The sequence below is a fragment of the Rhodnius prolixus genome, unplaced genomic scaffold (assembly GCF_049639745.1).
Source record: "Rhodnius prolixus isolate KJV_2025 unplaced genomic scaffold, Rpr scaffold_10, whole genome shotgun sequence".
NCBI classification, from domain to species: Eukaryota; Metazoa; Arthropoda; class Insecta; order Hemiptera; family Reduviidae; genus Rhodnius; species Rhodnius prolixus.
This window is the reverse complement of record NW_027411615.1, coordinates 13,281,132-13,297,179: the sequence shown is the minus strand read 5'-3', so window position 1 is coordinate 13,297,179 and position 16,048 is coordinate 13,281,132. Positions and strand designations below refer to the sequence as shown.

The 16,048-nt window shown below is 34.4% G+C and overlaps 1 protein-coding gene across 1 annotated transcript in view; it reads left to right on the top strand.

Moving 5' to 3' along the window:
- The window catches only part of Cow (Proteoglycan Cow), a 290,331-nt gene that overhangs the window by 52,746 nt on the left and 221,537 nt on the right, over positions 1 to 16,048 (top strand). The window lies entirely within an intron of this gene.

Here is a 16,048-nt window from a genome sequence, read left to right as displayed (position 1 = left end):
TATTTCAACGTTGAATATAAATTAGAAAGCTGAATATATAGAGACGAAGATATACTAAAACTAAACTATCCTAACCCAATTCGAGAGTAGTATTTCCAATATTCTCCAAAATTATTACTTTTAATATCTCAGTTCATTACGTTCAGAAATCCATAATAGTTTGATTGTAGCCTACGTCTAACTCTACAATCGAGCAAAATATAGAAGTTAAATGTATGATAGAGACGTAGATAGGATGTTGAAAATAGACGATCTTTCTTTAATCCAAAGTTATTACTTTTAATATCTCAGTTCATTACGTTCAGAAATCCATAATAGTTTGATTGTAGCCTACGTCTAACTCTACAATCGAGCAAAATATAGAAGTAAAATGTATGATAGAGACGTAGATAGGATGTTGAAAATAGACGATCTTTCTTTAATCCAAAGTTATTACTTTTAATATCTCAGTTCATTATGTTCAGAAATCCATAATAGTTTGATTGTAGCCTACGTCTAACTCTACAATCGAGCAAAATATAGAAGTTAAATGTATGATAGAGACGTAGATAGGATGTTGAAAATAGACGATCTTTCTTTAATCCAAAGTTATTACTTTTAATATCTCAGTTCATTATGTTCAGAAATCCATAATAGTTTGATTGTAGCCTACGTCTAACTCTACAATCGAGCAAAATATAGAAGTTAAATGTATGATAGAGACGTAGATAGGATGTTGAAAATAGACGATCTTTCTTTAATCCAAAGTTATTACTTTTAATATCTCAGTTCATTATGTTCAGAAATCCATGCTAGTATTAGCCTGTGTTCTATTTTTAGTTACATTCCAAAAAAGCTGACAAAACTTCATTGTTTAGAATTAGCGTGCTTAGCGTGTAGGAATTGGTAATTCAGGAATTGAATAGAAAAAGGAAGTATGCATTGTGGAAAGAACGAATGGCGTTAATCGTAATTCATTTGAATATTGTAAGAAAACAATATGATGTCATGTCACTGTTTATACGTCTCAATACTTCTTTAGTTTCATTGTTTGCATTAAAGTATTTTAGTTTACAAGGCCAACAGTATTAAAACTCTTGTGAAATTTTTCATTGATTTTTCTCACCAACCATAAAGGGTTGGGCTGCACGTTTGATCACTTAAATATATGATCAATACTCAATTACACTCATGAGTATAAGTACCAAAAATAACTTAATGGCCAGCTGGTCGGAAATGAATACTTGGCCAAGCATGATAGTTTATACTGCTTTCACCTTGTTGACCTCACGCCTCGGCTTACAAGGTCGCTCCATTGCGTTCACACCTACTTCAATTTCAAACATTATTATTGTTTCTTTTGTTTTTATTAAGTCTACAGTGTGTTGGACAGGAGCCCCGCCGGAGAGTAAACGTGGCATGCTCTGGCATTTGTGTGGGTTCATTTTAATACGCCACTTCCCTCAACAAATTTGGAATTTGAATTAAATATTAAATTACTGTAAATTATATAGGTAATGTGCTTACCCTTGTATAATACATTAGTGCAGGGGTCTCAAACTCTATTTATCCGGGGGCCGCTGGAGGTAGAGTCTGGGTGAGGCTGGGCCGCATCAGGTTTTCCACAAAGAAAAGCTCTTACAAAAACATTCCAATCTTATCAAATGTCTTTATTTTTTCATCTTATTTTGTGTTAAAAAAATAAAAATAACAAATTTATAAGAAATAAATAAATAAATCAGTAATAAATAAATGCCATGCATTGCAATCATTGTGAGCAACTCCTCTATGACTTCAAAATTGTCATCAACACCGCGAACATAGATTGCGAGATGGTCACAGTGTCGGTGATGTCTGTGGTCTCATCAAGAGCGACTGAGTATATACTGAAACATTTTACTTTCTCACACAGTTGATCATAAATGTCACTTGACAGGTGAGAAATGCGCTCTGCTAGGGTGTAGGCAGACAATACTTGCAGCCTGTAATATACACTTTTTCACAAATTCACCTTCATTGAATGGCTTTCCTGCTTTAGCAATCATCTCACTAACCACGTAGTTTCGACTGCTGCATCATTGTCTTTGGTTGCTTTCTTAAAGAAATCTTGTTGCCTCAGTAGATATGTTTTAAGATTAGCAACCCGGTTTCCCCTCTCTCATCACCCTGGTATTTTGCATACTCCAAAGCATGTCTAGTTGTGTAATGACGTTTCAAATTGTATTCTATGTGTACCGCAACTTTCTCTGCACAAATAAGACACGTCGGGATGCCCCTGTGCTCAACAAAGAAATATCGCACTTCCCACTTTTCCTGAAATTGTCTGTGCTCATCACCAACTTTTCTCTTCACTGCAGGGGCTTTGAAAAAGACATGTTTGGGGCTGTGCAATATACAGGGTGGAACCGGATAAGTGACGAAAAATTTTTTCCGTTAAACTACATTCAAAATGTAGTAGAACGCCGCCTGAACGAGTGTCCTATCTCTATCTGTTAGAAAGTTATGATTTTTTCAGGTTTTTTTTTCGACTAAACCCGACTTTACGTCATAAAAACACTATTTCTCTACTTGTGCCTCACTTATTTACATTTTTCACCTCATTTTCGGATTTAGCATTAAATTTCCTATAATAATAGATCAGTTTCGTAGTTATTTAACTTTAATCAGATTCATTTATTACAATAAGAACGTTAATTTTTTTAGGAATTTAGAATTTTCATGAATTTTCAAAAATTAGCCTCTTCGACAAAATTGGTGGGAGCAATGCGAAAACGCGCTCGGTTATGCGTCAGGAATCGAGGTCGGCATTTTGAGAACATGATACATCAATAATTACTAAGTAATTATGTATTTTACATGCTTAAAGAAATGATTTTGTTAATAAATAATAATTTTGATATGCGAGTACGCTTCATCCAGTCCCCTTTGCTTCCTTCGCTAACACCGTGTTTTTCAGCACTTTCTCAGTAATAGACCAAAGAAAACAGCTATTATTGAAACTGATTATTATACCATTGGAAAGAGTACTAAAAGGAGCAGTTTTTGGGAAATTTGACAGCCTCTAAGACCAATTTTGTCGAAGAGGCTAATTTTTGAAAATTCATGAAAATTCTAAATTCCAAAAAAAAATAACGTTCTTATTGTAATAAATGAATCTGTTTAAAGTTAAATACCTACGAAATTGATCTATTATTATAGGAAATTTAATGCTGAATCCGAAAATGAGGTGAAAAATGTAAATAAGTGAGGCACAAGTTGAGAAATAGTGTTTTTATGACGTAAGGTCGGGTTTAGTCGAAAAAAACCTGAAAAAATCATAACTTTCTAACAGATAGAGATAGGACACTCGTTCAGGCGGCGTGGTACTACATTTTGAATGTAGTTTAACAGAAAAAATTTTTCGTCACTTATCCGGTTCCACCCTGTATAATTCCACTTGGTGTCACTGTTTCACTGTTTAGCCGATGCGTCTTTTCGACTTTTTTTCTTCTGTCCCGCTGAGCAACAATTTCCGCGGCCGCCTTCGCTTCTGGGCCTGGGGCATTACCCTCGCAATAAGCCCGGCTGATGTCCCCCGCTTCCGAGAGCAATATACCCTACTGTGATTGGTAGGTTCATTCAGCTCCGCACGCAACACTGAAAAGTGCAATTCCTATCAAACTTGGGCCGCACTAACATTAAACTTTGATATTTAGGTGGGGACCGCAAACTATTGTCCCGAGGGTCGCGAGTTTGTGACCCCTGCATTAGAGGGAGGTATAACCTCACCAATAACTTCCTTGTTTCTCGGAAAATGTTCAAATGAAAGTTATATGTTAGATTTGATTACTTGATCATTTCAAATAAGATGCGAAAAACTGGGTAACCGATTTAGTACATCGCCACTGTCGGTTTATCTGATTTTGTTTTGCAGCATATTTGTTACCGAGTTGAACTTTCAAATTTGAACCCTTTTGCTATTTCGCGTTTTTGTTGCTTTCCATATTGAAATGAATTGTTGCAGTAAAATAATCAGTTTTAACTCAGCGGCAGTTTGTAGCCTACTGTACTCCTCAATCTGTTTTTTAAAGGTTGATTTCCTGGCCTACTATCATGTAATCTCGCTCATAAATATAACTACGCAATGTTATTAAAATTAAATTAGTATAATAATTAGAAGATATAACTGTTATTCGCATTTATTTGCATATTCGTAATTAATGAATACAATTAACATAAACTAATGTAATTATCATAAAGCTAATGTGGTAATGCTTACGGCCATTGTTTACATATGTGCGTATGTTTTATGCACAATAATGTTAGAATTCATTTTAGAGGATTCATTTAATTAATTATTAAATAATTCATTAGCTGATTGTTGTAATTTGTCCGCCATTAAGAGTAAAATTTAGAAAATCTGCCAGGCTTGTTTATTGATCTGAAGTTATGCAGAATACAGAATCGTAGGCGGATCTTGAGCAAGCGTACATGGATCATGTAAAATGTTACAGTTCTTAAAAAAAACTCAAAAATTTTTGTTTTCCCACAAATGGTTTACTTGTGTGTAAAAAAAGTTTATACGAGGAGTGGCTATTAAATAACGAGACTGATGCTGCTACAGAAGAACTATGCATGCGCCAAATCCTAACGACCGACAGCTGTGCAGCATAAAGCCTTCTCTTTCGATTGCAGCGTCTCACGTGTTTGTAGAGAAATCTGTCTGAACTGGAACCGTCGCTTGTGTAAGAGGTGTTAGTTTCGTTTTACCGAAAACATGATACTACACAGGTAGTACAGCAACGAATTGTCGTGAAATTTCACATCAAAACTTGATAAAACCGCTACTGAAACTTGATCTTTTATCAAAAGAAGCTTATGGCGATGAATGTTAATCACGTGCGCGAGTTTTTGTTTGATTCAAGCGTTTCCAAAATGGCCGAGAAGACGTCGGAGATGATGACCGCCCGGGTCGCCCTTCCAAGTCCAAAACGGATGAAAATATCGATTATAATTAATCAACATTACTACCGTGAGGTGCTTGCTCAACTCCGTGAAAATTTAAGGAAAAACGACCTGATTCGTGAAAGAATAAGTCACGGGTTCACCATTAAGACAACGCGCCGGCTCACACTGCATTGTCTGTCAAGACGTTTCTAGCCAAGTACAACATCCCAGTTTTAGGCCATCCTTCTTATTCGCCTGTCCTGGCCCCATGTGACTTTTATCTGTTCCCCAAAGTCAAATCTACATTAAAAGGAACACGATTTCAGTTCGTTGAAGCTGTGAAAGAAAAAGCGGCCCGCGTCATGCAGGGGCTCACAGAAAAAGACTTCCAGCACTGTTTCGAACAATGGTAAATTCGCATGGAGCGTTGTAGGGATAGGGGAGGGGTGTATATTGAAGGTGATAACAACTAAATATGTTTAAATTTAAAATAAAATGTTTTACAGTAATAGTCTCGTTATTTAATAGCCACACCTCGTATGTTGAGGTCTAAATAAAGGCGCTATATGTAACCCGGTTTTGGACAGATTTTGAACAATTTTTTTAGTCTGGATTGTCTGTCTGTAGATTCTCGTAAAATATCGGAGTAGCGCAGCGTTTCAGTTTGGTTCCATTCCGTCTGAAATTTTATCTGCTTTGCAAAGAAAAGACAGAAATGTTTTTATTATTCATTTATTTTTTAATTGCGCTATGTTTTGGAGACTAATAGTATAGATTCTTTCACCCTAAAGGAAAAGTGATTTGTTAAGTGCACGATTATGGATGCATCTTTGGGTTTTTCGTTAGTATTTTTCCTTATAGTATTGTCAGAGATCTCAGTGAAAGGTTTTTTGTAGTGACCTTGGTGTTCGCTTGATTGGAAAATGATGCACCGGGGAACTTCAGATTCGTGCGTGCAGATAACCCATCTTAGCAATATGTACTGACAATTCTTTAATTACAAAAGGCAGCTGCTAATAATTATCATATTTCACAAGTTTATTAAATGAACTAAGTGGTATAGCATAATTATAGTTATAGCATAGTTATGGCTTAGTAGCCGTACAAAATCTCCTTCGTCATTGAATGTAATGAACTTTTTTTAACTCACCGACCTAAATCTTTCGCTTATTAAATTCTAACTGGCCATTTGCATTTGGATTATTTAAGTGGGACAGCAACGTTACCTCTTTTTCTACTTTTTTTTCCGATGATTTTGCATTTAACTCGCTACATATTGTTTCATTTCCTAAAATGTATTGTTGAATAAATTATGACGATGTTCAATTTACATTATCACTTATATATGTGTTGGCTATACTCGTATATTGTTCGCATTAATAAAAGCCGATGCACTGAACAGAATGGTTTTTGTACTGGATTCAATTAACCGAACATTGAGCGTTGATATTTTATGAATTTCAAATAAGGATATGCTCGGTAACCAATTAAACTTCAAGGTAGGCTGTAATTCCCTTGGCCTATTCAACAAGAAATGTTGAGGCCTTTTTCAAATTAATTTTTGCTTTTGCTCGCCGTTCTTATTGGTTTACGCTGTATAACACATTCCAATTTTCAATTTGAGTTTCACGGGAAATATTTCTTTTGAGATTATCTGAATTTTGCTCAAGTATTTTTCACGATTCCAACCAATTCAGGATAATTATTTGAGCACACACAGACCCAAGATATAATTAAAATAAAATTCTCCATGAATTTAAGAATGTATAGTCTTTTGTTCCCTGAGGAGAATTATTATTGGCAAAATTTGGAAACATTTTACATGATATGGCAGCGTTTCCCGACTTTTTTTTGGCTCGCGTACCACTTGGTAGTACATGATGCTAAATTGTACCACTGTATTTCGTGAAATTTGTTATTCTGAGTATGTTATTTTATTATTATCATCTTTATTTGTAAAGGGATACAATGTATCAGTTACAAAGAAGTTCATGTTCACTTTATAACCTTTGTAAAGTGTAAGATCTTAGTTTTAAAACTTTTAAATAATTAAAAATTGCTTACATATTTTTCTCTTCAAAATTATTAATTATTTTACAAAGTTCTTCTTTAGGATTATTATATTCGTGCCCAAAACTTATAAATTAATATCTTCGAAGCATTCAACTACCTGTAAGTACCAATTAAATTTAATGTTGCTTGGATAGAGCTTACTCATTACAATCCAGTGTCTTTAAGCAGATTTTTACATAGTTATCATTTAAGTTCTGTCACATGATAATTCTATTAAATTTTCTTTATCTTTTATTGATAATAATGTAGTTTTCCTAAATTTTCTTTATAGAAGGGGTTTGAAATCCAATAATCATTTGTGTTTTCTGTTTTTAGAAAATAGTCAGACGACTTTAATCCTGTTAAATGTGCTATTATATTTGCTTGTATATCTTTAGGCAGACCAATATTATTATAGAACGTGCCTTTCTATAGTAACCCAATGAATGGGAGACTCGTTTTCAAATTGTGCACCGTACACTGAACAATCTTGTTGCCGCCGTGCACCTTGGTATAACATAAAACAAGATACTAAAGGCTGGGTGTGGTGCTGTTAAAAAGAACAATCAACGTGACCAGACTGCAAAAGTATACAATTACTTGACAACTGAAATTGTAAACAGCTTCTGTTGTAGTAAAAACGAGACAATATTAAGAATTATTGAGCTCGGACTTAAGTAAAACAAGAAATGGGTAAGACTATGAGAAAAACTATTCCTTTTACAGAACGAGATTTCTTCTTTAGCTAATTACATTTTCTTTATTAAACTGTATTCTTAATTCAAAAACTGTAGCAATTACAACAATTCATAAATGAAAAGTTTCCTTTTTTACATTGAAGGAAAAACGGTTTTTCACAGATTCCTTTGACAAACTTTGTCCCACTTAGTACTTCTACAATGTAAATTAATTATTCTTAATATTATTCAGGCAATAGAACTTAAAATGTTTTGAAATGAGATCTTAATGGAAACAGACACTCTTAGAGATAAATCTTCTACAATGGCGTGTTCCGAATTTCGACCTAAGTTATGAAATTTACTGTCATATATATCTTAACAAACTTTTAATTACAAAGAATTCTTCTTTTTCTATAGTTTTTAAACAAATCTAATAATTACCATTATAGGATTTACTGCATTGACACATATTTTATTGCCTCTGCTCTAGCCAAAAATACCATATACTGCGGTCGTTGTAAACCAGCTGTGCACAACCTGCGGCCAGCCAATATATTCTCTGCGGCTTGCCGCTACATTTTCCAGGCCTGATATTGTCAAATATAAGAGTAAATCAGATTTCAATCAGAAGATATTGTAAACTCAATTATTGTTTCTTTATTTTTTCATCATCCTAGTAGAAGCTCGTGTTTAATTTTACGAAATTAAGATTACATCGGAAATTGCAAGTAGACGCCTTATACGAGGGTCGTTTGAAAAGTCCGTGCAAAGTCAGAGAGATAGCACTACTGGCGCGTATCGAGGTTATGTTTAGTTAGTAGCATCTCTTGGAAGAACACACACCAAGTTTCAGCCAGATCGGTCTATTTCTTTGTGTTTGAATCGAGGAAGTCGAGTGATTTTCAAAAAATGGACGAAAAAGAATTTCGTGTGTTGATTAAACACTACTTTATGAAAGGCAAAACGCCTCAGGAGACTAAAGAGAAGCTTGATAAACATTATGGTGACTCTGCACCTTCGATTAGAACAGTTTATAAGTGGTTTCAAAATTTTCGGAGTGGCCATACGGGCACAAGTGGCGCTGAACGTTCTGGACGCCCTGTTGAGGTTACTACTTCAGAAATCATTGATAAAATCCATGATATGGTGATGGATGACAGAAGAGTGAAGGTGCGTGAGATTGCTAGTGCTGTGGGCATCTCGAATGAACGGGTACATAATATTTTGCATCAACATTTGGACATGACAAAGCTATCCGCAAGATGGGTGCCGCGATTGCTCACGCTTGACTAAAAACGAAATCGTGTGAAGTGTTGCAAGGACGGTTTGCAGCTGTTCCAGAAGAATCCGCAGGACTTTAAGCGTCGTTTTGTCACTGTGGATGAAACATGGATACATCACTACACTCCTGAGACCAAAGAACAATCTAAACAATGGGTTACCAAGGGGGAATCTGCGCCAAAAAAGGCGAAGACCGTTCCTTCGGCCGGAAAGATTATGGCGACTGTCTTTTGGGATTCGCAAGGAATAATTCTCATCGACTATCTGGAAAAGGGTAAAACTATTACAGGTGCATAGTATTCATCGTTATTGGACCGTTTGAAAACCGAGCTGCAAGAAAAACGCCCACGATTGGCCCACAAAAAAGTCCTTTTCCATCACGACAACGCACCAGCTCACACCTCAGCAGTTGTGGTCGCAAAATTAATGGAAATAGGGTTCCAACTCGTTTCACATCCCCCCTATTCTCCTGACTTGGCTCCCTCGGACTACTATTTTTTCCCCAATATGAAGAAATGGCTGACGGGAAAAAGATTTTATTCAAACGAGGAGGTGATTGCAGAAACGAATGGCTATTTTTCAGACTTGGACAAATCCTATTATTCGGAAGGGATCAACAAACTAGAGCAGCGTTGGACGAAGTGTATAAGCCTAAAAGGAGACTATGTTGAAAAATAAAAAAGGTTTACCCCAAAAAATTAAGTAGTTTTTATTTTTGCACGGACTTTTCAAACGACCCTCGTATACCATTCATCCTTAAGTCGTCCAGTTCATTGCATTGTCCATGCAATTGAAAAAAATTGCTGTTTAAATAGTTTAGAACTCTCTCTTTTTTTCATCGCCATCACTATCTGAGTGATGGCGATGAAAAAAAGAGGAATCTGTCCTGACCGGATTCCTTGCTGGACATGGCGATTTCACAGGACATCCATTACTTAGTGGAAGCTCCATAAAAAAGCTTTTCTTTTGAGAGTTTATGAAAAGGAAAAGTCAAAAGCTAGCGCGCTTAGACTGTTTCGGATATGTGAAGATATAGTTCCAGGTTCTAGGTTAGAATTTAGGTTGTTTCTCCATATTGGGTACCATCCGAACCATTATTTTCTAAGAAAAGCTCTGTTTGTTTTTTTCCTCCTCCTCTGGCTCGCAAGTCAGGTTAGCCAGGAGGTTATCAGCTGCTCTCTGTATCTGAGGAGGCACCTTTGAAGTACAGTACATGCTTCACAAGTTGAGTAAAGTGCATTATTTGATGAATTAAGAAATAAGTTTGATCCTTTACAAGAAAGATATTGATCACTTAAATATGTGGCAGGAGGTTTCCAATTTTTTTTTTGGTAATTAAACGCAACTCTCCCAAAATTACCAAATAATTATTAAACCTTCTTGTTTGTAACAGATGTAAAATTAATTTTTCGCCATTTTGTGTATGCTTGAGAACATCTAAAGCTATTAACATTTGATTTTTCTTAGAAAAATCACTCGGAAAACGACTTATTTCCCGATATTAAGAAAAATACTAGCTTTACTGCCTTGGCAATATTTTTAGTAGAAAGGGGATGAATAAATACATAAAAATTATCTTTCTCTTTGATAACAAGTAAAATAATTGAAATATGATTAATAAATACCAGATTTTGAAATGGCCTAGCACCTTTAATTTTGAAGATATCGAATTGCGGTTTCCGGTTTCTTTCATAACTTTTTATACTCTTTAAAAGTGTGTATATGAAAATGGGGCTCAACCGGGAACCCTTACTTTTGGACGCGCGTCAGCCGCGTATGCGGGCAGAAATCTAAAATCAAGTCTCATATTCTGAAACTAGAGGTGACGGGCAACAAATTTTTCCTCTACCATTTTTTGCTCAGATCAACCGTTTAAGCATGAAATGCATTTGAGTGGTCTGAAAATGAACACCCTGTCTATTAACCAGCATTGAACTACCAATCACCTCTTCAACTAAATGTTTAATGTTTAGGAAACTAGTTTTCATTAAAGAGCACTCCGCCACTTACGTCATAACATGACTGGCTATTTCCTGTCCCAGAACTAAGCAGATTTTTCCTTCCTACGCCTAAAAAAATCTATGAATTCTGCATACTCTCTGAATTGTTTAAATGTATGGTTCCTTAATTCATGACACGAATCATAGAAATCATTTCAATGATTTCCTTATTTGATAAATACTTAATATACTAGCTCCTAATTAAAGAGCGGTTAAAATAATATGGCCTTCAATGTCCAGTTAAAGTTCAGGAAATACCTTTAAAATGTTGCACGAGACTGCAAATTTATTACTCCTTAACAAAAACTTACAGTTTAAAATGTTAAGTATAAGGGTTGATTAAACGCCAAAAGGTACACAAATCAGCGAGTACCCAACATTTCATTAATACTTCATTAATATTTAAGTAATTTTACTGCATTAATTTTCATTAATAAGTTATTTTTTAGAATTTATTAGATATCACAGACCCTTATGCTGGCCATTTTCGTCTACAAAATATATGTTCAAGTAGCACTGTAGATTGACTGTAATATCTAGTTATTTATAATAATCAAACTATTAATTACAGGTTAAAAAGAAAAACGTTATAAAAAATAAAATAAAAATCGTCGGTTTAAGTTTATTCTTCGATTAAAGTAATTTTTATTGTATGAAGTAGTCAAACGTTTGTGATAATAGGTAATAATTATCTGGCTTTATCGCAAATAATATAGATTTCTTCAATTACATTCTCCATCTAGGTGTTCTTCCCACAATGTTGTATATATGTAATATAAAGTAAATAAGATATGCATATATTTATATATTTATATTTAGGACAGCTAATTATTCCAGTATTTTACTATAAGTAAAATTAGGGGGACTAAATTAAATTACAATAGAGAAATGAATAATTATTGTTTAATAATCTACTTGTTATTAACTGTGTGTTAATTGTGCTCACGAATATTTCGGTAAGACGAATTCAAGACAGTAGCCTACTCTAACTTTATCTTTACTTTATCATGCATGTACGTATATGTGATTTACCATCATTATAACAAAAAAATAATATAAATGAAGTGGCCAGCATAAGGGTCTGTGATATCTAATAAATTCTAAAAAATAACTTATTAATGAAAATTAATGCAGTAAAATTACTTAAATATTAATGAAGTATTAATGAAATGTTGGGTACTCGCTGATTTGTGTACCTTTTGGCGTTTAATCAACCCTTATACTTAACATTTTATACTGTAAGTTTTTGTTAAGGAGATTTTTGTACCTTTTGGATAGATTTTCCTTTTTGTCTATTTTACAAAGTTACATATCTGCTTTACAGATTTTTTTAAAATTTAGAATAAGCAATTCTATCATTATAACCTGATAAGGTGTTAACTACCACTGGAGAGATCTTTTTAAAGAATGATTGTAGTTGCAGCTCCCAAACCATCCTCAATAACAATTTTTTTGAGAAAGCGTTTTGAATAACATAGGAAGGTATTTGTACGTAAATAACAAAATTAAACTGCGATTTCAGTACTTCCTTTTAAGAGGAGTAAGAAAAATAAACTAGGATTGCAGTACTTCTCCCTAAAAGGCAAAGAGGCAAAGATTTTTTAATCGAACAATTCATTGATTTAAATCGGTTCACTCATTGATAATTTAAACGATTGCAGTACTTCCTCTTAGTAGGAGCAAGAGAATCAGTAACGTAGAGGAGCTATAACCACTTATTCGAGCTGAATTTTATCAAAATCGGACTAAGCGTTATAGAAATATTGGTAATAATAGTTTTAGAAAGGGCCTTATTTGGGTGGGGCAAACTCCCCTCCTTATGAGGCACGGTGCCGAGACTTTTAAAGTGCAAATCTGTATAAAATTTCGATTCGAATGACACTTCATTCATAAAAATCGGTTCACGTGTCGATAATTTGAAACGATTGCTATACTTCCCCTTAACAAGTGTAAGAGCTGATCGCCGCATTAATGTTACGTAGGGGAGCCCTAACTCTATCATCCTACCAAATTTTATCAAAATCGGGCCAAGATTTACAGAGTAATTAGTAATAATAATTTTGGAGGGGGCCTTACATAAAGGGGGCTAACTCCTCTCCCATTCGATGTTCAGCGTCGGGACCCCCAAAAGGCACATCTACATAAAATACTGAATCGAATGACACCTCATTCATGAAAATCGGTTCACGCGTTTAGGCGCTACGTTGTTTACAAAAAAGGTAACAACAAGAACAACAACAACAACAACAACAACAACAACAAGAACAAGAACAAGAACATTTTTTGAAAAAGCCGATTTTGCTCATTTTCGGCAACTTTTTTCTCGAAACCTATTAGATCTGGGTGGTTGCAAAAAAATTACAGTTATAAAGGAGGGTTTGGAGTAAGATTTAAAGAAAATTTGGGAATTTTATCTTTTATAGAAAAAGAGAAAAAAATTGTCAAAGTTGGGTGTTTTCCAACGTTACGCTTTTTCGTGCAGTTTTTGATGGTCAACCCTTATACAACTGTCCTACCGGACAGTTTTAATTTATATAATGGCTAACTGAATTATCTGCTTCAAAGCACAGGTACATTACGTTTTTAAACTTTCAGTGTGGCCTTAATTGTTTTAATTCTACACCCGTTCAGTGAAACTGTAAAATAAAATTAAGTACAATTTATTAAAATGAAAGTATTCATTAGTGCTTGTGTTAAAAATTCAAAATGGAAGTGATTTAAGTATGGAATAGTTTATTTTTATTTTTCCTCGTCGTGAGAGCAAATCGGCCTTGTTGAGTGTCGATTTTGTTTGCCGCCTTGAGTATGAGAAAAATTAATTTTTGTTTGCTTGAATGCTGACTGTGTGTTTTGTCTAACACAGGAACACAATATCGTAGAAAGTTCTAATTAGATATTTAGTTTAGACCACTGATCGAGTCCTTAACAAACAGCTTTCGGTTAAATATCATTTCCTCTGTACTAAAATATCTAAATATCTATTTCAAGTAAATCGTAGCCACAGTTTTCAGTAAATCTAAAACAAACCGAAATCTGCAATGTGGGACCTCCGTTTGATCGATTTTGGGCACCAGTTACGATCACTAGACTAAAGACAAATGCGAAGTATGAACTTACTTTACTGTATCGGTAAATTTTTAGTCAAATTAAGCTTGGAACTTCAGAATTTTTTTCTTGAATCAACTGATGTAGAAAAAAATATATCATAAACCCAAAACAAGGTAGATTATTACCAATTCAGGCATAATTTTAAATTATTATATTTATCCCAGCTTTCGACCTAGGACAGAGGTTTTAAGTAGAGAGCCATTTCTTCTTAAATAATTTTAATAAATCTTAACAAGAACCGCAAGGATGATAGTGTAGTCAAACTCTGTAGATCATTTGTATTCATAAATTATTATTTTATGATGTTCAAAAACATTTAAATGTTTTATGTATTTATTTTCATATATTGCAAAGTAAATAAACAAATAAATAATAACTAAACCTGTGTTTGAATGGAAATGGCGGCAGTCCTATATATTACGTACTGTATTTTAATGTAATTCTATTCAACTTCAAACCAAATCTCATTTAAAATTCTTTTTGAAAAAATATCTTTACTTTAATAAATGAAATTTTCATTTGTTTCAATAAAATTGAAATATACAATTTATTTTGGACAGGCTGAAGAGCCACAAAATTTGGATAAAAGAGCCGCACGCGGCTCGCGAGCCGCGGGTTGCCGACCCCTGACCTAGGGCAATGCTGGCGACGCTTTTGAGCTCGGCGTGCCCAAATGTTGAGAAACCCTAACTTAACTTTTACTTGTTTCAAATAGAAATATTCACAATTTCTTGATATTTGCAACCATAGTAGAAAAAAAGAAAAGATTTATTAAATGACCCACTTTATGATCAATGATCTGAGGAAAGTTTGCCAAATCCTTATTCTCAATAAATATCCGTAATTTCTACAAAGTACTCCACAAATCGTTTTATTGTTTAAAATTATATAATAATTATTTTGTCTCTATGGAATCGTGTCTTCCAAAATGAGTTTACGTGTTACCAATTTAGTTTGTCATCACGAACCTAGGGAATAGGTTATGTTCTAGGACGTAGACTTGTTGACAACTGTAATATTTTTTACATTATTAATATAAGGCAGGTGGTACACCAAGCTTTGTTACCTATTTGTCGAAAGCTTGACAAAAAATAATACAAAAATATTGCTGAAGTTGGCATTAATATTCCTTTCTTCTGGATGCATTAATCATTCATCAGCGATGAACAATTGCCTACAATATACCATACATGTTTTTATTTATTTAGTTTTAATTATTGTTTCAGGTAAGGTGTTAATCTGTCAAATATTAATAAAAGAAAATGGAAAGATAAGGTAAGAAGATTTAAAATGTTAAAGAACATTTTTAAAAATATCACAATTTTTCTGGTATTCATTTAATGATGCACGCTGTTGGCAATGATGATTTTAGTGATGACCGATTAGTTCCACACTTAGTACAAAGTGTGATGAAAAGTTTAGTTTACGAGGGTCGTTTGAAAAGTCCGTGCAAAAATAAAAACTACTTAATTTTTTGGGGTAAACCTTTTTTATTTTTCAACATAGTCTCCTTTTAGGCTTATACACTTCGTCCAACGCTGCTCTAGTTTGTTGATCTCTTCCGAATAATAGGATTTGTCCATGTCTGAAAAATAGCCATTCGTTTCTGCAATCACCTCCTCGTTTGAATAAAATCTTTTTCCCGTCAGCCATTTCTTCATATTGGGGAAAAAATAGTAGTCCGAGGGAGCCAAGTCTGGAGAATAGGGGGGATGTGAAACGAGTTGGAACCCTATTTCCATTAATTTTGCGACCACAACTGCTGAGGTGTGAGCTGGTGCGTTGTCGTGATGGAAAAGGACTTTTTTGTGGGCCAATCGTGGGCGTTTTTCTTGCAGCTCGGTTTTCAAACGGTCCAATAACGATGAATAATATGCACCTGTAATAGTTTTACCCTTTTCCAGATAGTCGATGAGGATTATTCCTTGCGAATCCCAAAAGACAGTCGCCATAATCTTTCCGGCCGAAGGAACGGTCTTCGCCTTTTTTGGCGCAGATTCCCCCTTGGTAACCCATTGTTTA